This window comes from Stomoxys calcitrans, chromosome 4, assembly GCF_963082655.1.
Source record: "Stomoxys calcitrans chromosome 4, idStoCalc2.1, whole genome shotgun sequence".
Taxonomy (NCBI): Eukaryota; Metazoa; Arthropoda; class Insecta; order Diptera; family Muscidae; genus Stomoxys; species Stomoxys calcitrans.
The window spans coordinates 80,544,011-80,570,198 of record NC_081555.1 but is presented as its reverse complement, the minus strand read 5'-3'; the positions used below and the strand labels follow the sequence as shown (position 1 = coordinate 80,570,198).

General features: G+C 37.5%; 1 protein-coding gene across 11 annotated transcripts in view; it reads left to right on the top strand.

Moving 5' to 3' along the window:
• The window catches only part of LOC106090515 (formin-J), a 327,305-nt gene that overhangs the window by 56,235 nt on the left and 244,882 nt on the right, over positions 1-26,188 (top strand). Inside the window, exon 1 of one of the 11 annotated variants that reach the window (XM_059366831.1) lies at positions 20,450-20,470. The exons of the other annotated variants lie outside the window; for them this stretch is intronic. The gene's annotated coding sequence lies outside the window, so the exon portion shown is untranslated. Of the gene's footprint in view, positions 1-20,449; positions 20,471-26,188 lie in introns of those variants that run through there. 11 annotated transcript variants of the gene reach the window in all.

The following is a 26,188-nucleotide window of genomic DNA, read 5'->3' as shown; positions in this document are numbered from 1 at the left end:
TTGGTTAACAACAACAACTAATTGGTTCTACCTATTAATTGGACTTGTTAATCAATTAAGATTCTAGATCGACTTAATTTTTATACTCTACCTCTAATTGGGTACAAGACACACTATTTTAGTAAATTTGTGGCTATGGTGGATATTTAAACTCGTCAATAAGTATATCAATGGACATATGAGTTGTTGTTGCACATGTTCATATTTTTAAGAACGACGGGGCCATTCTATAATTTTATTTCTTGCCTAAGGGTCACACGGCATCTTGTAGAAAATTCAACTCCACAAAGTTGTATTGAATCTTTTTACAGAATTTGGAATTTTTTCGTTTAAAAAGAACTGACTCTAAGAGATGTTTCATGTCATATGCAATCTTTAACAGCTTTTGCCTTTACCTATCAATCTCTAGCCTTATTTCAATACCTATCAACCCGTAGCACAGAGTTTAACTTATCCGCCTATGACGCTGAACGCCTGGGTTCGAATCCTGCCAGAAACATCAGAAAATTTTTCAGCGGTTGTTATCCCCTCCTAATGCTGGCGACATTTGCGAGGTACTTTGCCATGCAAAAACTTCTTCCCAAAGACATGTCGCTCAGCGACATGCCGTCCCTCCAAGAAATCATATGGAGGGATGGATTTATGTGTTTTTTATACTCACCGCCATAGGAAGGGGGTATATTCATTTAGTCATTCCGTTTGCGATACATCGAAATATCCATTTCCGACCCTACAAAGTATATATTTCGGAACGTCGAAAAATTCTAGGGCGATTTAACAACGTACGTGTGTCTGTCCGTCAGTTGTAATCACGCTATAGTCTTTAAAAAGTGGGATATTGAGTTGAAATTTTGCACAGACTCGTATTTCTTCTATACACAGGTTAGGATCTTGAATGGACTAAAACGGACTATGTTTGGATACAGCTGCCATATAGACCGATCTGGCGATTTAGGATCTTGAGCCCGTAAAAGCCGCATTTTATGCCGGATGTCGCTAAAATTTGAAACTGGAAGTTGTACTAGAAGCCCCGATATTCAAAAAGAATATGGCCCATATCGGACTATATTAACATAAAGCTGCCATATAGACCGATATGACGGTTTGTGTCTTAAGCCCGCAACAGGCACATTTATTCCCGATTTCGATGAAATTAGAAACAGTGAGTTGTCTTAAGACTCAAATATGGTATTGATCGGACTATCTGTAGATATAGACCGATCTGCTGCTTTAGGGTCTTGAGCCCATAAATTTTTATGCGATTTTGCTGAAATTTGAAAAAGTGATTTGTTTTAAGCCTTTCGTCGTTGCACATAAATGTGGTCCAGATCGGACAATATTTAGGTATAACTGCCATATATACCGATCTGCCGATTAAGGGTCTTAGGCCTATAAAGCCGTAATTATTCTCCGATTTGGATAAAATTTGAAATGGTGCATTTTTTTAAGACGCCCGACATCCGACTGAAATATGTTTCAGATCGGGTTATATTAAGATAAAGCTGCCACATAGACCAATCTGCCGATGTAGGGTCTCAGTTCCGTAAAAAGCGGATTTGTTGCCCGATTTCGTTGATACTTGACTTGAATAAGAGTTCTTGGGACCTGAATCAAATATGATCCAGACCAGCCCCCAATCGCATATTACTATAGATGTGGTAGTGGAGTTGTTATAAAAGAGAATGATTAATTTATCCATGGTGGGGGGTATCCACGTTGTTATTTGTTATACTCATCACCACAAGATAGGGGGCATATTTAATTAGTCATTCTGTTACCACATCGAAACATCAATTTCCGATCCTACAAAGTACATATATTTTTGATCGATTTAACGATGTCCGTCCGTCTGTTGCAATCAAGCTACAGCCTTCAAAAACTGAGATATTGTGCTGAAATTTGACACAGATACGTATTTGTTCGATTGTACTCAAGTTTGAAACAATGAATTGATTTAGGCTTGACGTCATCCGATCCAATATCTGAATATGGTCTGATCTAGATCAGACCATATTTTGATATAAATTCCATATATACCGACCTTCCAATTTAGGGTCTTAATTCCATAAAAATCGGATTTATTGCCCTATTTCGCTGAATATGTAACTTGCATAAGAGTTCTCGGGAACTGAATCAAATATGATCCAGACTAGAACATATTTGGATTTAACTTTGGATATGGTAGTGGAGTTATAATAAACAAGTAAAAAGTGCTAAGTTCGGCCGGGAATCTTGGGAACCCACCACCATGGATTCTGCTACAAATTTATATGAAGGGTATAATTTTATTCTACTTACCAAATAATAATAATTTTATTCTACATACCTGTCAAACCAACATAAATTGAAGCTGCTAGGAACCGAACAAGGATGATCGAGAGGCCGGTTTATTGGGCTGTATTTGGCAAAGTTGTTGGAAGTTGTAACAGAACACCGCATTCTCAATTTCAACTAAATCGGTCAAAAATTGAGGCATATAAGGGCTCAAGAAGTCAAACCGGGAGTTTGGTTTATATGGGACCTATATCAGGTTATAGATCGATTTGGACTGTACTAGACACAGTTGTTGGAAGTCATAACAGAACGTTTTATGAAAAATTTCATCCAAATCGGATAAAAACCGCGGCTTGTAAGGGCTCAAGAAGTTAAATCAGGAGATCGATTTAAATGGGAGCTATATCAGGTTATAGACCGATTCGAACCGTACTTAGAACAGTTGTTGGAAGTCATAAAAGAACACTACATGCAAAATATCAGCCAGATCGGACAAAAATTGAGGCTTCCAGGGGCTCAAGTAGTCACATCGGAAATCGGCTTAAAAAGGAGCTATATCAGATTAAAGACCGTACTTGGCACAGTTGTTTGAAGTCATATATATATCTTAATATATCTTAATCTGAGCCGATATAGACCATTTGCAATACCCAACGACCTGCATCAATGCTAAGTATCTATGCAAAATTTCAAACTGTTAGATTTACGCGTTCGACCTCTATCGTGATTTAGACAGACAGACGGACGGACGGTTAGATGGACATGTCTAGATCGACAGAGAGCTTCGAAACGATCAAGAATATATACACTTTATGGGATCTTAGACGAATATTTCGAGGTGTTGCACACGGAATTACTAAATTAGTATACCCTCATCCTATGGTGGTGGGTATAAGAAGGATGACTAATATATCCATTGTGATGTGTATCCAAATTTCGGCAAGACCGAACTTAACATATGTTTACTAGTTTGTTTTTACATGGGAGTTATTTCTATTCATGAACCCTTTTGGGCGGGATTTGATGTGTTTATTGTAGAGTAGTACCGTACTTCACATGTCAAATTGAAGCCAAATCGTATAAAGTCGAGGTTACTAGAAGGTCAAGTAGTCAAATTGGAGGACCAGATCAATATTTTGAAATGTTACTAATGGAATGACAAGATAAGTACACAAGAACCTCATCCTATGGTTTAGGGTATAATAATAGTCTCATTCTTACACTTAATGAAGATTAGTTACAAGACTATGCAAACATTTCTTGTTTTAATTTTTTTGCAAATAAATTTTGCATAAAAAAGGCGGATTTTGTGCGATAGTAGTAAAATGTGTATTTCAAATTCACCGCCACTGTCTGGCAGCAATTGGACGTCATGGTCAAATGCGCACAACTAGAGACGGAGGAGATTAGCTCACATGAGTGATATAATAAAATTGATATACGTAGTTGCATTTTCGAAAGAATTGCGCAAACAATAAACGCGAATGTTACTGATGTGGGCGGGAAAAGTATTCAATTGAAATAACTTGGAAGAAAACGTAAGCCTTTTTTTTTTTAACTGAAAATAGCAGCGGATAGGTAAATTTTAAACATTTGTGGCTAAATATAAACAAACTGCACAGCAATTTTAATTGATATATGGTACTTAATTATCAAATTCCATCTGATATGTGGTATAAAATAAGAGTTACTGGAGATTCAAAAATTTAAGCAACCGTCTGGTTTTCGCAGACGGACAGGCAGACTGACTTATTAGAAAAGCCAAAATGATTGAGAATAGCCATGCATTATAAGAGCATAGATCGATATCTCGAAGTGTTACACAAATAGAATGGAAGTTCACCGTAGCTGGGTTTCAATCAAAGAACATCTCAAAATGGTTCACAGATGGTTATTTCTTACTTATTCTGGCGACACTCATCCATGTTAAACTTCTCTACAAAGAAGTGTACCTCAGCGGCACATCTTTCAGACTTGGCTATAAAAAGGAGGGCCTTTATCAGTTAAAACTAGGATTCGATTATATTCATTGATTTGTGAAATGTTTCCCCACTATTCCTTTATGAAATATTAGTGGCCAATTTCATCAGTGGAAATATTTTTTTATATTTTTTTTCTTTTTTATATCCACCACCATAGGATGAGGGTATAATAATCTAGTCATTCCGTTTGTAACACATCGAAATTTTAGTCTAAGACCCCATAAAGTATATATATTCTTGATCGTCTCGTCGTTCTAAAACGATCTAGCCATGACTGTCCGTCTGTCGAAATCACGATAGGGGTCGAACACGTAAAGCTAGCCGCTCCAAATTTTGCACAGATTCTTAATATCGATGTAGATCGTTGGGGATTGCAAATGGGCCATATGGGTTTAGGGTTAGATATAGCTCCCATATCAACCGATCTCCAAAATTTGACTCCTTGAGCCCCTGGAAGCCGCAATTTTCATCCGATTTATATGAGATTCTGCATGTAGTGTTCCGTTATGACTGTGTCAACTACGGTCCAAATCGGTCTATAACCTGATATAGCTCCCATATAAACCGATCTCCTGATTTGACTTCTTGAGCCCCTGGAAGGCGCAATCTTTGTCCGATCTGGCTAAAATTTTGCACGTAGTGTTCTGTTATGACTTCCAACAACTGTGTCAACTATGGTCCAAAACGGTCTATAACCTGATATAACTCCCATATAAACCGATCTCCTGATTTGAATTCTTGAGCCCCTGGAAGGCGAAATTTTTGTCCGATCAGGCTGAAATTTTGCACGTAGCGTTCTGTTATGACTTCTAATAACTATGTTAAGTACGGTATACATCGGTTCATAACCTATAGGTCCCATATAAACCGATCTCCCAATTTGACTTCTTCAGCCCCTGGAACTCGCAATTTTTCTCCGATTTGGCTAAAGTTTTGCACTTGGTGTTCTTTTATAACTGCCAACAACTGTGTCAATTACGGTTCAAATTGGCCTTAACCTGATATAGCTCCTAAACCTATAACCTGATGTAGCTCCTAAACCGATCTACCGATTTATCTTCTTGAGCCCCGGGAAGCCACAATTTTCGTCCGATTTGGCTGAAATTATGCATGTATTGTTCTATTACTACTTCTAACAACTGTGCCAAGTGGGGTTCAAATCGGTCTTTAACCTGATATAGGTCCCATATAAACCGATCACCTGATTTGACTTCTTAAGACCCTGGAACTCGCAATTTTTGTCCGATTTGGCTGATGTTTTGCACTTGATGTTTTTTTATGACTTCCAACAACTGTGTCAAGTACGGTTCAAATCGGTCTATAACCTGGTATAGCTCCCATATAAACCGATGGCCCGTTTTGACATCCTGGGCCATTACAAGCCTCAATTTTTGTCCAATTTAGCTAAAATGTTATACGTATTGTTGTAATATGACTTCCAAAAATTATGCAAAGTACGGTCCGAATCGGTCTTAACCTGATATAGCTCCTAAACCTAAAACCTGATATACCTCCTAAACCAATCTCCCGATTTACCTTCTTGAGCCCCTGAAAGCCGCAATTGTTGGCCGATTTGGCTGAAATTTTGCATGTAGTGTTCTGCTAACAACATTGCCCAGTGGGGTTCAAATCGGTCTTTAACCTGATATAGCTCCCATATAAACCGATATCCCGAGTTGACTCCTTGAGCCCTTACAAGCCGCAGTTTTCTACAATTTGGCTGATACGATTTTGCACGTAATGTTCTGTTAAGCCTTCCAACAACTGTGCCAAGTACGGTTCGAGTCGGTCTATAACCTGATATAGCTCTAATGTAAACCGGTTTCTCGATCATCCTTGTTCAGTTCCTATAAGCTTTAATTTTTGCTGGTTTGACAGAAGTTTGTTATGTAGAATAAAATTATGACCTTCATCTGAATTAATGCTGTTTAAATTTTTAGCAGAATCCATGGTGGTGGGTTCCCAAGATTCGGCTCGGCCAAACTTAGCACGCTTTTAGTTGTTTGCATATATATTCAATAAGGTCAGGGGAGGTGTAATATGTTCCTTCCTTCCTTCCCTTAATTGCATATTTCACTACTGTACAGTTGAAAAGTTTGCATTTGCATTTGTAATTTAAAAGTTGCACTTTTCTAAATGCATTTCACTTAGTACTAACAAGCGTGTAATTATTTACGACATGCAATTTTTGGAATTTAATTTTCACAATAGTGGCATGTTAGATAAGTTGTTTTCGTGTGAGGCCAAATAAGCAATTGCATAATGCATTGTTCAGCATTGGCCAAAATGAAAGTAATGTGAAAGCAGGTATTAGGAAACATTTATTCCTTTATATAATCGCTGGAAACCACAATTCCAGAAAAACTTCATTGAAAGACTTTTATTTCTAAAAGTAAACTTCCAGGGATATGTCATTTTTTTTTTGCTTATGTGGTTCAATAAAAAGTCTTCACAGGATTCGTATAGCCCCTATGTAGTCCCATATCTCGCTTTAAAGTCTAAGATCCATAGAAGTTGTGTTTATTATGAGAAAAGTATCCCGTATTCCTTAATGGAATGTCCATGGAAATATATATGTACTCAAACTAATTGACATTTTGAAGATAGACCAGCAATAAGAATTGCTTCACATCTATTACAATATTGGGCCTTATCTGGTTGGATGAAGCTGTTACCACCGATTTATTTCTTGAGCTCACGAGTGTCGCCCAATGTCCGATTTCGCTAAAATTTTTATGTGGGAGACAGCTAAGACTAGTTTTCACCATTGTCGAATATAATCCAAATTGAAACATATTTGAATATAGCTGCAAACGTCTAAGGCTTATAAAAGACGTATTTTTTGGATTATTTCGTTGAAATTTCGATCAATGAAACCTGACAGAAAAGGAATTATATATTCTAATAGGGCAAATTTGTTTGTTTGAATTTGAGTCAAGATTTACCTAGCTGCTCCTACTATTCCCCGCACGGGACGATTGTAACTTTGAGCCAAGGATAGTTTGAATGGCCTTAGCGATATTAAGATGAAGGCTGAACCAATTATTGTTGAAAGGATCCCGAGCGTTGTTCACCGTCATAAAGAGAAGCTCAGCTGTGAGCCACCGGGTGCGTCCACGAGTTGCGGATAGTGGAATGCTCCGTACGAAGTAGCTGCAACTGCAGTCGGGGGCAATCAGCGGTATCGAGTGAAGAAACTTAATGAGAGGCCGGGCGGTACCGGCTCTCGAATTATTTCTAAGCGCCTATGACGCACGAGGTGACAAGGCGAGTTATTGGCTTCCTTAAATAACCAATGGCCAACGAGCTTGCTCACCTATAAGAGCTTCTCGAGGATCGCTGCCTCCACATGGAAATGTGAATGCGACAACAACAACTACACAGAAAAAACAAGTAAAAGAGTTTTATGTTCGGCCGGGCCGAATCTTATTTACCCTCCACAATGGATCGCATTTGTCAAGTTTTTTTCCCCGTATCACTTTTTAGGCCAACAAAGGATAAAAGAAAATAATTGGTATGCTATTGGATCTACATCAAGTTATGGTCCGATTCGGACCATAATCGAATTAAATGTTGGAGACCATAGTAGAAGTCATTGTGTAAAATTTCAGCCAATTCGGATGATAATTGCGTCCTTTAGGGTCTAAAGAAGTAAAATATGTTGATCGGTTTATATGGGAGCTGAATCAAGCTGTAGACCGATTCAGAAAATATTTGATAAAATTGCGCCCTCTAGAGGCTCAAGAAATTAAGATGTCAGATCAGTTTATATGATAGCTATATCATGTTATAGACCGATTTGAACCATATTTGCCACAAAACACGTCATGCAAAATTTCTGCCAAATCGGATAAGAATTGCGCCCTCTAGTGGCTCAAGAAGTCAAGATTCAAGGTCGGTTTATATGCAAGCTTTAGCAGGATATGGACCGATATGAACCATTCGCAGTAGTTGGAAGTTATAACGACACACGTCATGAAACATTCCAGCCAAATCGGATAGGAACTGCGCCCTCTACAGGCTCAAAAAGTCAAGACCCCAGATCGGTTTATATGACAGCTATATTAGGTTATGGAACGATTAGTATACCCTCCACCATAGGATGGGGGATATAATAATTTCGTCATTTCGTTTATAACACCTCGAAGTATGCGTTTTATACCCCATAAAGTTTATATATTCTTGATCGATCTAGCCATGTCCGTCTGTCTGTCGAAAGCTCGCTAACTTTCGAAGGAGTTGAGCTAGACGCTTGAAATGTTGCACAAATATATGTTATTAGTGTAGGTCAATTGGGATTGTAAATGGGCCAAAACGGTCCATGGTTCGATATAGCTCCCATATAAACCGACTATGGGTATTGACTACTTGAGTCTCTAGAGGGCGCAATTATTATCCAATTTGGCGATTATCCAATTTTGCACATGGTTTATTGGTATCACTTTCAACAACCTTATATAGCGTCATATAAACCGATCTCCCTTTTTGACCCCGTGAACCACTGGAGGGTGTAATTTTTACTCGCAATGCCTGAATTTTTTTTTCTACGACTTCTAACAGCCATGACATATACGGATCATATCGATGACAAACTTTATGTAGCCCATATATGTAATGAAAAAGTTATTGAATGAACTTGGCAAATGCGATTCATGGTGAAGGGGATGTAAGATGTTATGATTGAATATGAGTTTTTTCAATTACATTCGTGTTCAAAATTAATATTTAATTAAAAAATTATTTGATTCAATAAATTTTTAAGCTAAATCTGAAACAATTTTCTATCACAATCGTGATTTATTTTTTTCAATATCCATTCATAAAACAATTGAATCTATAAATTTTTTAATTAAACCTGAAAAATTTTTCAGTCACAATCGCAATTGAAAATTTTGTACTTTTCAATTAAAACATTTATTGATTCAATCACTTTTTTAATTGAACCGAAAATCGTTTGAATTATGAATTGGGTCTTGGATTTCCTACGCTTTCTTTTATAATTTATTTCTTATATTGTATTACTATAACGTGAATCACGAATAATTGGTAATTATTATCTGTTATTGAATGTATCGATAACTATCCAGGACAACTTTGCACTGAAATTCTATCTAGAACATTTGATTTGCACTTGATAGAACTAAAATAAAGCATAGCAAATATATAAATAAATTAAAAAATTTCAATTATATTTTTGCAATTTTATTTTTAATTGAATATGCAATTTTTAATTTTTTTCTCAAAATTATTGGATATTATGATTTGCGTGATTGAAGCTTTTTCAATTAAAAATTGATTAGGTCAATTAATTTCGTGATTGAAACAGTTTTTATTTTTTTTGGTGTAGGTTTTAAGGAAGGTTTTAAGGAAAAAATTATAATTAAATTTATCGTTACTGCATTTACCTACCAAGCGAACTTTGTAAAGGGTTTAACAAATATTTTCTTGATACTTCTTAGCAACTACTGACTAACTAATTTTATTTTCTTTCTTTTTAGGTAAATGCTACACTATTTTAATGGTACATAAATACTGGTAAGCTACGATGAATTATACTTTTATTTTCGTTTCTTCCATCAATGGCCCCTATCAATTTTCAGTTTTTGTTAATTGGGGAATGTGAAGAAATGAAATAGACATTTATTCGAATATATCAGGAGCATATGCTTGAAACCATGATCGTGAATGGAGAGATCTGAATAAACAGTATCAGCCTACTGAGCTTCGACTTCTGATCCATAAGTTACACATACAACTGGCGATCGGACAAATAAATCTATATCTAATGTTTGAGACCTGGCTGGATGAATATGCCAAAATCATTCGATAAGCCCAGAGTTAAGAGGCCCGTCTTATAGCGAGGCTTGATCTGGTTGAGAACACGGCTGATATGCGCAATGATTACGTGTAAATTTGTCAAGCAATGCAATTTACAAAGACCATCGCGATGCTCAGCAAGTGGAAATTTTCAAACAAGAGCAAAGTAGCTACTGGTAAGAAAAGCGAAAACGGTCTTTATATTTCTCCCTTGTTCGAGTCCTTTCTAGACTGCAGTAGCGGAAACACTCTGGCCATTGTCCAGATATTGGGAACTATGAGAGTTTTCAGAGACAGGTTGAGGACATTGTTCATGTACTCGACTCTCTGTACATCCAGATTCCTCAGCATCAACGCCTTGATGCTGCATATGATATTTGTAAAATTGTCTACACTAAATGCTGATAGTTGTTTATCTGCTCCGATACCACGGATATGTCGAATGGCTCTGCTCCTCGATCCGTCCCTCTCGAGATGCTCATGTGTACTTAGCTAACCACACTTCAGCTAAATCGGGTAGAAATGAAGTCGTAAAATAAAGGTCTAGGGAACAGATGGGCAGCATACACATCCGTACATAAATTCCTATGCCCGAGGTCATTGGAAAAACGAATAGAAGCACTTGGACAGTACAAACAACCCCGTGTAGCTTCGTGTTTTGCTGATACTCACACAAACTCAGTTTGGTCTTTTCAGCAGTGTAAGTTTGCCCATCACTGGTCCAGGGCCTTAAGAAATCAAGTCGAAGGACCATTTTATATTAAATACTATATCCCATTCTGAACCGAAAAGACCCATTTGCTATCCCGAACGACCCACATCAAAATAAGTATCGGCGAAAAATTTCAAGCGGATAGCTTCATTCGTAAAGATGGGTTTCTACCGAGTAAATACACAGTGCTTGGGAATTTGTTGGGTAAATACCCAATAAATACCTTTTTGGGTTTTTATAAATTTGCAGATATCTTGGGTATAAAAACATTTTCCAAATAATTTTCGATGATTTCGTATTCTTTGTATATAAACCTGACCTCCTGATCTCATGAAATCGAAATTTTGTTATATATAGCCGCTATACAGACCGATCTCCAGACTTATAGTTTTGAAGCAATAAATTGGGCATTTTTCATCCGATTTCGATGAAATTTGGTACTGTGAGTTCTGATAAATCCATACCTATTTCTGTGAAGTGTGGTCCATATCGGTATACATTTGGATATAGCTGCCCGATATGTCCATAAAAGATGCATTTATTACCAAAGTTCGATGAAATTTGGTACAGTGAGTTCCTATCAATATGGTTCAGATCGGACCATATTAAGATACAGCTGCCATATAGACCGATCTCCCGATATAGTGTATTGAGCCTATAAAAGGAGCACTTTCATCCTATTTCGATCAAATTTGGCACAGCGCATTTTGGAAGACCACTCAACCTATCTGTTGAATATGGTCCAGATCAAACAATATTGGGATACAGCTGTCATATAAACCGATCTTCCGAAAAAGAGTATTGAGCTTATAAGAGGAGCATTCTTCATCCGATTTCGATGAAATTTGGCACAGTGAGTTTTGATAAACCATTTCAACTTTTTGTTGAATATCGTCCAGATCGGACCATATTTGGATATAGCTGCCATATAGACCGAACTTCCGATATAGAGTATTGAGTCCATTTAAGGAGCATTTTTCATCAGATTTTGATGAAATTTGAAACAGTATTATTTACTAAGCCCCCGACCAGAATATGAGCCAGACTATATGTACAAATAGCTGCCATCTTCTTACCTGACTTGTATAAGAGTTCTCGGGACCTGACTCAAATATGATCTGGACCAACCTCTATTTAGGTATAAAATGTGAACTGAACCCTACGCTATCGTGGCTGCGATAAAATGTATGATTCGAGTCCGAAATTCCTCCTAATTGGGATTAACCATTTCCGCCATTGTCAACGTATACTTTCTAAGTCGTCCGTCCGTCTGCTATGAATTTTGACAAAAATCAGTTCAGACTTAGATATAGCTAACATACGACGTCTGATCAAAAAATAACCGTTATTTTAATTTTTTTCAACAAGTATTTATTTATTTATTCATCAATAACTATCTCGTCCACTTGAAGGTAATCCCCCCCCAGATATTTTTTCCAATTTTTTAATTTTTTCCAATCCTCAAAACACTTCTGAAAACTTTTATCCATTTTTCGAATATGATACGCTTAAAGAAAATCACCTTTGGTCGCCCTCCTCCATGAATATGAACAGATTATCACACGAGTAATAGAAAAATATTGTCATGCCTGCCCCCAAACATTTATTCCATGCCACACAGCTGGCAAGAATATCAATGTCAGCCACTTAAAAGAGCATTTAACCCACTCTGACCATCTGACTAATTGTCCCCTACACGACTACAGCGACGACATTGTCGTGAGTCCGTCCGTCTGTCCGTCCATGAAAAACAATTCAAATTTCCATACACGGCATTTGTGCATAAATTTTCGAGAAAACAAATTTACCTACAACTCCCATGCACCGGGCAGCAGCAAAGTGCATGGAAGCAGCGCCAGTGGCAAGACACCACAGAGCCACGACATGATGACCAAATAAAGTCACAACAGAGTTAAAAGTGATCAATAATCACAAGTTGTTTGTTTACCTAGCTAAGAGAGCCTCCAGCTAGGGAAGTGGGTTTGTAATGGGAGAAAAGACAGACGAAGGGGCAGATTTTTTTTAAAATTGCATTAAAATTCGTAATCATATATGTAGAGAACCGCCGACAGCCACCAGCTCCTCGAGCGAACACTCCAACGGCATGTTTACCGGCATCAGCACACCGGTACCGGTTTATTAGTAAGCATAGCATAGTTCACTGACACACTTTTGCGCCAGTGTCTAACTAACTGGCTGGTCGAGCGTGTGAGTCAATGAGTAATGAACCGTACAGAAGCGTCCCCGCGCGTCTTGGATTTAAAAATAAAACAAAAGTTTAATAAAACTTTGTTTCCATTTCTGTTTGTCTTTTCTGTTATTTATTTTCTTTTTAGTTTTATACTAACTTTGGTTTATTTCGTTATGGTTGAGAGCTAGAGCTATATCATTGTTTTCGTTTTTGTTACTGTCATTGGTATTATGAAATCTGGCGCCACATTGCAAAGACCCGCATTCAATTACCAAAACTTGAGCATCAATTTGAAAATTTACAGTGATTTGGAATGAGTTACATATATCTAAAAAAAATGTGAATTTGTTAAAGAGTTATAATGTGAAAAGCAAAAATTTGTGTTTTAATAACAGCAGGTTAGAGAATATTTTTAAGACATACACTGAGAAAAATTAGATCTACTTTAAGTTAAAAGAAAATGACTTTATTTCTTTTTTGGCTCGATATTATTGCAAACATTTTTCAATCAATGCTAAACTATAAAATTTTTAGTAACATATTTTCTTGTATCATAATGCAAACAATGGGTGTATCAAGTTTTCAATGCTTCATGGGTCAATTTCGGTTTCCAATTGATGTTGCAATCCAAAAGTGATATCGATCAAAGCAACCCTTTAGGAAGGGCAAAAGTCGGGCGGTGCCGACTGTATAATACCCTTCATCTACCCTATAAGTACAGTGTGGAAGCTACATCCAATTCTGAACCGATTTTGATGGACCTCAAACTGTAATAACTACGGTTGACAAATGACAACATTATTGAAAACCAGTAAGGAAAGGCAAAAGTCGGGCGGAGCCGACTATATAATACCCTACACCTCCGAGTATAATATAATACTTTTAATAGATAGCACTTATATCCAAATTTAGTCAGACTTTAATTTTGCATACCTATTGGAAAATTGAATAGAACGTTATACGATTTTCTTACAATGGTACGAAAATTGTGGCATCTACAGCCTTAAAAGTCAAAACGCATAAAAGATATATATGGGAGTTTTATCTAAATCGATTTTGATGAAATTTTGCACACGTGTTGGGATGTCAATTAAACCATCTCATGAAAAATTTTGTACAGATCGGATCAAAATTGTGACTTCTACAGTCTTAAAATGCCATATCGGATGAAAATATATATATGGGAGCTATATCTAAATCTGGACCGATTGTTATGAAACTATGCACACATATGAGGACGTTGAATAAAACGGCCCATGCCAAATTTTGTAAAGATCGGACCAAAATTGTGACTTCTACAGCCTTAAAAGGCAATATCGGATGAAAAATATATTGGGTTGCCCAAAAAGCAATTTTTCATAAGAAAATCCTTCTTGCCCAATTTCGAGAGAATCGGTTAACAAATGACCATTCTATTGCAGTATTACTGTAAATCGGACGAACGTATATATGCGAGCTATATCCAAATCTGAACTGATTTTTTTTCAATTTCAATAGGCTTCATCTCTATTGCCCATACCAAATTTGAAGACGATAGGATGAAAACTGCAACCTGTACTTTGTACACGAATTAACATGGACAGACGGACATGGCTAAATCGAATCAGAAAGTAATTCTGAGTCGATCGGTAAACTTATCAATGAGTCTATCTCTCTTCCTTCTGGGTGTTACAAACAAATGCACTAAGTTATAATATCCTGTACCACAGTAGTGGTGTAGGGTATAATGAATATGTTTATTATGCAGAAGCAACTGTGATTACATCGAGGAAGAATATACTGCAGAACATCTGCTATGTATGTGTCCCGCACTGGCAAGCAGAAGGAGTTCCACTTTTGGTTCTGTTTTTTTTGAGATCTTGTCTGATTTAGCGGCTTTAAACATTCACAAGTTGTTAGGCTTTTTAAGGCGATCTGGATGGTTCAACGTTAGGAACTAGAAAGCATTTTCCTTCTCCAGCTTCTGTGGTATCACAATGGACGGAAAAGTCTAAGTGAGTCTGGTGGCAGACTGTCACCTAAACCTAACCTATCATGCCTTATTTTATTATTTCCTGCTCCAAATTCATTAAAAATTTTCCAACGACCATTCCATTAAGGAACAGGGGTCTCCCAATGTATTACTTGCAGTTTGGCATAGTTCACTACACAATAGGGTTAAATATTTGTTAACACCATAAAACTACTGTTGATAATTAAATTATTCGACACATAAACGGACATGTGTGCAATTTTCATTTAACACTCCCTGCCGCTGCAATGGCTCCAGCTTCATTTTATATTTCAAATGCTAGTTTTTGAGAGAAACTCAATCCAAACTGTTCATTCAGTTGACATTTGATGCCGCCGCTATAGCGTCCAAGTACATACGTAACGTTAAGTTATGCTGTTAAGAGTCTTTTACAGTTTCGCTTGTCCATCAGATCGTAGATGAGATCATAACTTTTGTAGCTGTTTTTTATGTACTCATTTGGTTTGTTTTGTTTTTTTCTTTAATTTTGTCAAGAAGTAAAAACAAACACGTAAAAAGCTTAATTGACAATTGAGTTGACAGCTCAGCTGGCTACTTGCATTACGTCTCATTGCAGCGGCAATCACTTTCAAATACATGCTCGCTGTGCCGAAGTGACTAGTATGGGTAACCAGAGGTTAAATAAAGTGTCATTGCAGAAAATGATAGTTAAGGATTTGTTTTAAATAGGTCAAATACATATTATAAATGGGATTTACAATGAATCTGATACCAAAAAAACTATATTGTATAAGATTGACAGTAATAAAAAAGAAGAAAAAAAAAATAAATCTAAGATTGTTTATGCATTAAAAACAATATGACATAATGACTAACAATGCAAATGCAAATTTGCACATGAAGATTTCATTAATGAACATGATTGGGAAGTATCGGGGTTTTCGATAAGAGCGCTACAAAAGTTTTTTTTTTTAATAAAACAAAAATGGTTGTGGATATCAATGAAATTCTTTGTTTCTATGAAAGTACGTTCGATGCCATTTTGTAGCGAACTCGCCACGGGCACGCTTGTAGAAGTCCAGACGCTGAACTCAATTTTCGACAGTTTTCAAGCATAAATCGACCGACACTGCTCCAATTTCAAGTTCGATATTCGTACGAAGACCATAAACTTGACGTAGCCCCACAGGAAATAGTCTAACGGCGTCAAATAAAACGACCGAGACGACCAATAGACTGGATTATTTGGTGAGATAACACATTCTTCAAACCTGGTTTCCAATAAATAGATTGTGACATTAGCTTTGTGGCGCCGTCTTGTTAGAACCATATGTCCTCCAAGTCCATATCATCCAATTGAGGCCAAAAGTATTCTGTTATCATTGAACGGCAGCGATTCCCATTCACAGTTATGTGCCGGCCCAAAGACACCGCCGGCCCATAAACCGCACCGAACGGTAATATTTTCGGGGATGCAATGATTACTAATGGAGTACGTGTGGATTTGCTTAAAGACATTCAGCCAGAAATGAGCCTCATCGCTGAAGCTCTTAACGTTGAGGCCACTGACTCCGATTTTCGGTAGGAAATTTTATAAATTTCGACTTGTTGGCTTGAATATCTTTCTATTATGCAAAGACAAATCTTACTGAAGAGCGGCAAAAAATATGGCATCGTTAGCTGTCCCTAGCGATCTACTTTTGTAGCATCCCTGAAAAAAAAACCTGTGTATTAAAATCACCAGCTTGAGAAAAAGAAAGATTGATATGACATATGTCACATACAAATGACATGTGTAATTGTATGTTTTACCCAACCGACAGTTATGATGAAGCTTATCAATTAGAACCTGGAGGCCACCGTAGCGCAGAGGTTAGCATGTCCTCCTATGACGCTGAACGCCCGGGTTCGAATCCTAGTGAGACCATCAGGAAAAAAAAAATTCAGCGGTGGTTTTCCCCTCCTAATGGTGGCAACATTTGTGAGGTACTATGCCATGTAAAACTTCTCTCCAAAGAGGTGTCGCACTGCGGCACGCCGTTCGGACTCGGCTATAAAAAGGAGGCCCCTTATCATTGAGCTTAAAACTTGAATCGGACTGCACTCATTGATATATGAGAAGTTTGCCCCTGTTCCTTAGTGGAATGTTCATGGGCAAAATTTGCAATTTGCAATTTGTATCAATTAGAACCTACCCAGAGGTAGGTTCTAATTTTGGAATCTGACCATCTAACTCTTCATATCATACTCCGACATAGGACAACCATTGGAATAGTAGGTAGGAAGAAGTAGGAATCGAAAGAGTTCCCCGCTATAAAATCACTATTAATAGTGCCATGTCCATGAATCATATCTTTTGAGTCCATAGACAAATCTAGCGATAATAAATGTTACATTAAGTTTTGTTGAATCGTTGACATTACAGCCCGGAAAAAATTCACAGCAGTACAGAGAAGTGGGAGTGCGACTTTTCGGGACATAAAATTCTTATTTCCTACGGTACGATAGAGCGTGTTTTCCATAGATTACGAGGCTTTGCAAATATCCGCAAAACCACATACATGTGATTAGTCCAGCTTGGATGTTCTTTGAAATTACTTTACAAACCATCTAAATTTTGGAATTTCCGAGGCATACGTCAAAGTCATCTATTGTATGGTTGCTCTTATGGACATATAAATTGTCTTGGGTTTATTTGGAGTAAGGATAAGACCGTTAGCAGTTGCCCACTCTAAATCCCAAGATAGATCTTTGGTTTAGGTGATGAAGTTTAAAGATGTACATTGGCAGCATACCTTCAAACATTGCATTGTTGGATGACATTAGGCTGATCATTGCAGTACAGAGTACACAGGAGAAGCCCTAAAATCGATCCATTGGGCACATCATTATGTATTATTAATGGTATTGAAGACTTTCCTTTGTGTCTTATATATTGTGAACGATTTTGCAAATATGACTTTATAATTCTAGTGACAGTATTCGATAATTTAAAAGGATGCATCATGTTAAATGGTGAATTAAATCGAAAAACTTTGAGTGGTCTAGGAGAACTAGAACAAGAACGTTGGTATTGTCTAGATTAGGGAGCAGTGATTCAACTACATCAATTAAAGCTGTAAGTAGGTCTTAATCCGAAATGTCCATCCGTCGATAATTTACGCTCATCTTAATAATGATATGATGCAGTAGCTTTACGAATGCGTTTCCATTCTCTTGGACAAGAATTATTTTTGGAAGCTTCCAGGGCCTGGAGAAGGAACTTGTTAACTTGTTCTTGCGTTGATTTGCAGTTTAAGTATAAAACCGTTAGCAGTTTCCCACTGTAAAACCTAAGATAGATCCTTGGTTTAGGTGCTGAAGTGTAAAGATGCAGCATACATTCTAACACTGGAATGCTGGATGAAATTAGGCAGATCATTGCAGTACAAAGTATACAAGAGAAGCCCTAAAATCGATCCATGGGGCACATCATTATGTATTATTATTGGTATTGAAGACTTTCCTTTGTGTCTTATATATTGTGAACGATTTTGCAAATGACTTTATAATTCTAGTGACAGTATTCGATAATTGAAAAGGATGCGCAAGCTTGTTGCATCATGTTAAATGGTGAACTGAATCGAAAACCTTTGAGTGGTCTAGGAGGACTAGAAAAAGAACGTTGGTATTGTCTAGATTAGGATCAATTAAAGCTGGGGTGCAGCTATGTCTAGGTCTTAATCCGTAATGTCCAAAGTTCGTCGACAATTTACGCTCATTTAAATAAAGATATGATGCAGTAGCTTTTCGAATGCGTTTCCATTCTCTTAGACAAGAATTATTTTTGCAAGCTTCCAGGTCCTGGGAAAGGAACTTGTAGTGAAAACAACATTAAAAACATGTGTTAAAGATTTAGTTATATGTGGTACAATAATCCATATAAATTTTGGATTAATATTGCAATGGACTTGTATGACATAATACAGCCCATTGCATGAGTTTCCTCAACATGATAAAAATAAAACTCGTGATGGAAATTATTTTCTATAGTTTTATATGAAGGAATTCTGACATCAATTGTATGTTTACAAACGTTTCATTCAAGTCATGTACATCATCTCGCTAGTGGGTTTCCTTCAATTACACAATTCGACATTTTTGGTACGATTTGTGAAGTGATGGGATTTCATAGCCTTTCCAGAGTTTGTAGGCTTTGTTTCTCTGTTCAAGCAGTATTTTGATGCTTCGATTATACAATGATTAGGTCAGATCTTCATAAGTGCTTCGATTTCCCAAACTTTTATTTTGGGTGGATAGAGATCTTAAGCTCTTGAGGTCTACAATATCTCCTCTGGTTTCGAAGACACTTTTTTATTTTTTTTAATATTTTTCTTGGGTCATGCCCCGGCTACGTACCATGTGTTATCCTTGATAAAATGGCTGAGCGGTTATTTGATAAACAGTACTATACCACTATTCCTGAATTACGTATACTTCTATACGGATAGTTCCAGATTAGACGCTGGACTTTGGGTTGTACTCTGAAGAACTAGAATTGGTCATATTGAGAAGGTTACCCGATCACTGTAATCTGTGTAATCTGTAAAGCGGAGATCCTTGCAATTAAAGAAGTGGTGGCAAAGTGGAAGTGGAAAAGATATAATATCTCAGGCTGCGGCAGCTATATTAACTGGTCAGTCCAAGAACATAACACTGTCTTATTTGAATATTAGATCTAATCCATTATATGCCTTGGTAATATAGTGGAGAAAAAGACGAACCAGAGTGGGAGAAAATTTTGCGAAAAGATAAAGATAACTCTTTGAAATTTGAGATGGTTAAAGCCTAGGTATTTAGGGGACATATGAAGCAAAAAACGTAAATTTTGTCACAATTCAAATCATGCGTAAAAATGAAAATCGAAACACCAATGACTTCGTAAATTGCAACATTCGAAGTCTATCATGGCCAAAATTTCAACAAATAAAACTTAAAACTCGTATATGCCCGAAACCAGTGGAGATATTGTATACTTCAAGCGGATGGTTTTTGGGCACTATCCAGCAAATATGAATTTTGAAAAGCGCACCACCAATGAAGATTTGGCAGCCCGAACAATATTTCGAAATGCAGAGGTGACCAACTTTAGGGGACTGACACGAAGGAACGCACACCACCTAGTACCTTGAAATTTCGCACACGATCTCGTTAACACCTCAGCTCTAACCATTCCAGAAAAGAGATATATCTTCCCGTTCTCACACGGCATATTTTTACTAGTTTTTTCTCGATTTTCTCCCACAGTGCAAATTTTGGTATTCTACAGAAAATCCAATTGAGCGGATGGGATCAACAGGAAAACAGATATAAAATGGAAATGTTCTTGAAACCTCATTCGAAGGTCTTCAAATGGGGAAGCTTATCGCCATTTAACCAAGGTTACGGTCATTGTTGTCTGTCTGGCAGTTGCTACAATCACTATCTGTCCGGACGTTCAATCATGGAACAGTAGAAAATGAGTTCAGTTGTATTGCAAACAGGTAAAAAGGAGTAACTCTTATCTAACTGCATGTCTTAGGACACAACAATTAAAAGGGTGCTAAGCTGGGCTGGCCGAATCTTATATACCCTCCACCATGGATCGCCTTTGTGAATATATCAGGTTATGGACCGATTCAGGCCATATTTGGCACATATGTTGAAGGTCATAAGCAAAATCTGATGATAAGTGCGCACTCTGGAGGCTCAAGAAGTCAAGATCCGAGATCGGTTTACATGGCAGCTATATAAAGTTATTAAGCACGGTTGTTGGAAGACATAACATAACTCATAAAAAATTTCAGCTAAATCATATAAGAATTGTGTCATATAGAGGCTCAATATGTGAAAATCCGAGATAGGTTTACATGTCACCAATATCAAAACGAGGACCGATATGGCCCATTTATAGTCCTAGGTTATGTTAAGTTAGGTTTAAGTGGCAATCTGCCATCAGACTCACTTATATGTTTTCGTCCATTGTGATACCACAGGGACAGAAGAAAGAAGACGCCTTCCAGTTCCTACCGTTGAACCATCCAGATCACTTTAAAATGCCCAATAACTTGCGAATGTTCACATCCGCTAAATCAGACAGGTTCTCAAAGAAATGAGAACCTAAAGTGGAACTCCTTCTGACTGCTAGTGCGGGACACACACACAGAAGGTGTTCTATAGTCGCTTCTTCCTTGATGACCCTACAGCTTCTGCAAAAGTTGTTGCTGGCAACCTTCAGTCTGTCAGCATGTTTTCCGATTAGACAGTGACCTACCATGACGGACACACTGACTGAGACGTCTGTTCTACCATGACTGCAAAGCAGTAGACCTCTTCAAGTCTAGATGAGGCCACATAGTTTTGGAATGCTCACAGCCCCCTCTTTGTGACCATCTGTCATTCGTTGCCCTTCGGGTCTGGTCCTGAAAACTTAGCTTACATGTCGCTAGAGGCATACCCACAGATTCCAGTGTCCCTGGAGTGTGTAAGGTAGTTCCTAGTCTCGTAAGCTCCTCTGCTTTAGAATTGCCTGGGATATGTCTGTGGGCCGGCACCCAGAACAGGTGAATTTTGAACTGTTCAGCCATCTCGTTGAGAGATACGCGACAGTCGAGGGCGGTTTTTGTGTTCAGAAATACGTTCTCCAGGGATTTAATGGCTGCCTGGCTGCCTGGCTGTCTGATAAGATATTTATGCCAATCGTCGTAATGACATTATATCTTAGCCATTCCCCTACTTCCTTAATTGCAAGGATCTCTGCTTGATACACACCTCTTCGATATGACCAGTTCTAGATCTTTAGAGCACAACCATCCGTATAGAAATCTATGTAACTTCTATTACCAGGTATATCGTAGTTCCAATTGGTTCTATCAGGAATAGTGGTAGAATAATTTTTATCAAAAAGCGGTTTAGGTAGGGTATAATCCACACTGCCAGAACTGAACATCAGATATCAGGGATAACACAGTGTCCGTAGCCGCCACATGACCAATGAGAAAGCTCCCTTTACCCCACGGCAGTGGTCGCTGCAATTTGGGCAGACACAATGTCCGGTTATGTATTGTGCAGTAGGTGGATTTTTGAAGCGCCGTCCACCAGACCACAACACTATATATTATATTAGGTCATAATAGGTATACTTCACAGGATCATTTATAGTCCCAACTGACCTACACTAATGGAAAGTCCTAAAAATTTCAAGCAACTAGCTTTATCTCCCTCAGAAATGAGCGTCATTTCGACTGACAGATGGACGGACATGGCTTAATCGACTTAGAATGTCAAGACGATCAAGAACATATATACTTTGTTAGGTCTCAGATCAATATTTCGATGTGTTACAAATGGACTAGCGAAATAAGTACAACCCCCTTCTATGGTGGAGGGTATAGAAATTATTGTAGTAGTTGATATTTTTAGTCCATAAATAAATAAATACAATTTAAATAATCTATTGATATTGGATATTTTTTGTGAGTCCAACAAAAACTTTGCGCCAACTGCAAGAACCCGTTACCTATTAGCATATACTTTACTTGTTTTTGTTTTGTTAAATATTTGTTTGTTAGCTACTTTGTCACCATGAATCTGGTCACCTCTGTATACCCACTGTAAAAAACATTTGCGTAAAGATCGATACTTTATCAAAAATGGGCATCAAGAACAAACACTTATGGCGCTTGGGGATGCAATATGAGCGAGTTTTATGATGATGCTGATAGTTGATGTGTGATGGACGGATGTGTTTATTAGCATATGCTACGCTAATGCTCGTTGGCAAATACTTTGCCCCTAGAGCAACACACATTTAGTGTGAGTTATGCGAGGAACTACACACACAATCGCTCATTCGCACACTCTTACAAGTGTCGAGACGTGCATAAACGCTTTAATTCCAGCAGCTGAATTATTTGCAAAATATGCAAATTTTTTTTTTGTTTGTAACAAACAAAATTTTGAATATATCACAGCCAAATAAGGGGGAACGCAACATACATCAGGAATATTGAAAGACGGACATTGCACATTGTCGCTCGCTTATGTGAGCTTCCCTTTCTCTTGTTTCACCACAACCAAGCGAATGGTAAAAAATCGTTCTTGCGTTCCCTGACTTACTTCCATTCATTGACTAGTGGCCCCCGTCCGTCCATGGGCAATCACCCAGAGCAGACACACAAGATTCTGAACCACGATGGAGGGGCAAAAATCAAAATCGGTGAAAAACGTATTGTCTTACAAACCCAATTGAATTTTTTTCGCTATAGTATTTTTGCATCATATTGCAATGAAGGGGCAGACAGCAAAGTCAATAAAAAAAAAAACACGCAGCAGTTATTTCGTTGTGTTCAATTGATATCGCCACGGCAGCTTTTGCTGCAACTGTCATACTTCAAGAATTGACATTAATTTGCATTACAATACGCCGCGAAGAAGCAAAAAGTAAAAAAACCGGTGCAATTGCTGTGAAAAAACGCAGTCACTGCAAAACATTTGATTTGAATGCAAATTTCAAATTTCAATGATAATAACAATTAGCTTGACATGCTTTTCATGTTGCCAACAATAACTGGTTGCATTGCGCGTACAATTTCGAAATACTCGAGTATTAACGAATTTGCATGCTACTTGATATTGCACACTAGAAAAGGGGAAAGGTTGTTTTTTTCACAAAAGCTGCGACACCATTTGAAAGGCACTCCGATATCTTAATCGTTAAATTGATTGGCTTGCGTTCACCGTTCATATGATAAAATCGAAGAATTTGACCAAAATTTGTACAGATTTTTCGCTTATTGAGAGCCGACTCAGGACCAAAAGATTTGTGCAGAATAAAAACCTGTGCTGTAGCGTCATATTTGGTTCACTAAAGAATATTTTTTGGTTTTTTTCTCAATGATCAGAGATATTTTTTTTGCAATGAAAAAGGAAAGCCAGAGATCACAACACACCAACCTCTATGGGACGAGTTTCGTCTTTGGTTAGAAGACTTTTTAACCATACTAGTTGTGCAGGCTTCAAGGGCCATTCAAATATGGTAGGTCTTACTAATATCGAATATACCACGAAAAAAACTTCGATAATTGAGCTCGACTCGAAAGAAAAAAAAAAGAAAAATTGTGAAATAAAATTATTTTTGCTTCAACAGGCAAACAAAAACTTGAAAACAAAGAATTTTTTACTTCTGTTAAAGACTTTGTCTTACTGTTTCATCATGAAAAATGCAAAGTAAGAGCGTGCTAAGTTCGTCCGGGCCGAATCTTATATACCCTTTACAATGGATCTTAATTGTCAAGTTCTTCGCGCGGTATCTCTTTTAAGGCAAACAAAGAATAATGGATGAGAAATGTTATGCTATTGGAGTTATATTAGTTATAGTCCAATTCGGACCTTTAATTGAAGGTTGAAGACCATATTAAAAGTCATCAGGTAATATTTCAACCCATTCGGATAATAATTGCGCCTTGCAGGGGCTCAAGAAGCATAATCGGGAGATCGGTTTATATGGGAGCTGTATCAGGCAATAGATAGATTCAGACCATATTGGACACGTATGTTCAATGTAAGCGAGAAGCCAAGATCCCAGGTCGGTTTATATGGCAGCTATATCAGGTTATGAACCGATTAATACTTAACACAATAGTTGGAAGTCATAACAAAACACTTCATGCAATATTTCAGACAAATCGGATAATAATTGCGACCTCTAGAGGCCTAAGAAGTCATGGTCCAAGATTGGTTTATATGGCAGCTATATCAGGTTATGAACCGATTTGAACCATACTAAGCACAGTTGTTGGAAGTCATAACAAAACACTTCGTGCAATTTCAGCCAAATAGGATAAAAATTGCGCTCTTTAGTGGCTCAAGAAGTCAAGATTCACAATCCCAACCGACCTACACTAAAAAGAAGTATTTTTGCGAAATTTCGAGTGGCTAGCTTAACTCCTTCGAAAGTTAGCGTGTTTCGACAGACAGGCGGATGGACGGCTAGATCGGCGGGTGTGAGTAATTCAACATCATCACAATACATCATCAGGGCCTGGCGACTTAAAGGACTCGAAACGTTTTATCGCCCAAAGGATTTTCATTATCTAATTCCCAAGGATGCATATTATTGGCAATTTTTTTTTTGGCTCAATATTGCCCGTTGGGACTCAAAACCACTTTCTGATTGGATTTAATGTCCGTCTTTCTGCGTGTCCGTCTGGCAGTCCAAGTTAAATTGTGTACAAAGCACAGATCGTAATGTTAATCCGATAGATTTTAGGTTTGGCATAGGCTTTTTTGTAATAGAGATGAATTCTATCGAAACTGAGGGAAATCGGATTAAATTTGAATATAGCTCTTATTCTTAATCGTCCGATTTTGAGTTAAAATGCAGTAATGTGGACATTTTTTAAACCATCCTCACGAAGTTTGGAACCTCAATCGCATGGCTGTCGGTTGTACGTACCGATGGAGTCCTTTTTCGGCAAGGGCTGCTGCCTCAGTGTAAAACACGCTGCTACAAGCATTCTCTTCTGAATGTTGATACATTTTGCCCGATATTTGAATTCGTTAGCAAAAAAAAATTTATTTGTTTCAAATTCTTGCATAAAACTATCATAAAAGATCTTGCAGTTTTGTCGTAAACAAAGTCCCAACGTTTTGTCGAAAATTTTGTTTTGTTTACACTGACCTTCCATTATGGTTTTGCATTATGATCTGCGGTATCCTATAAATAAAAAAAATTACTTATGGCAGTTGTTGTTTTCGCACATTTAAATACCTAATTTGGGATGGACAAAATATTAGCTAAAAATGAATGTGCCTTAGGAATTCTTGTCGTATTTTCTTGCACCTAGCAGCCATGTATCTGTTGCTTTAATAACTTTTGGCATTGCACATACCAGCATTTTGTTTTTAAACTTTAAAATTTGTCACATTTCGAGTTTGCCATCCGCATTCCACCGAGCTCTTTGACTCTTTGCTCAGTCCAAAAAAAAAAAAAAAATTGTTGTTTTTCTAAAATGTGTCTATACCAGTGACGAGCACACAATTGTAGTTGTGGGCAAGCCCAGGGCTTTCATATTTACCGACAATGGCAATAAAGGACTCATATGAATGGTATTTGCAAGCAGATTACGAATTTGATATCCTAATGTGGGACCAAGGTTCTGGGGGTCCACCCCTTTTCTAAAACACCCCCCAAAGGGGGGTGTATTCGGGAAAACTTGTTT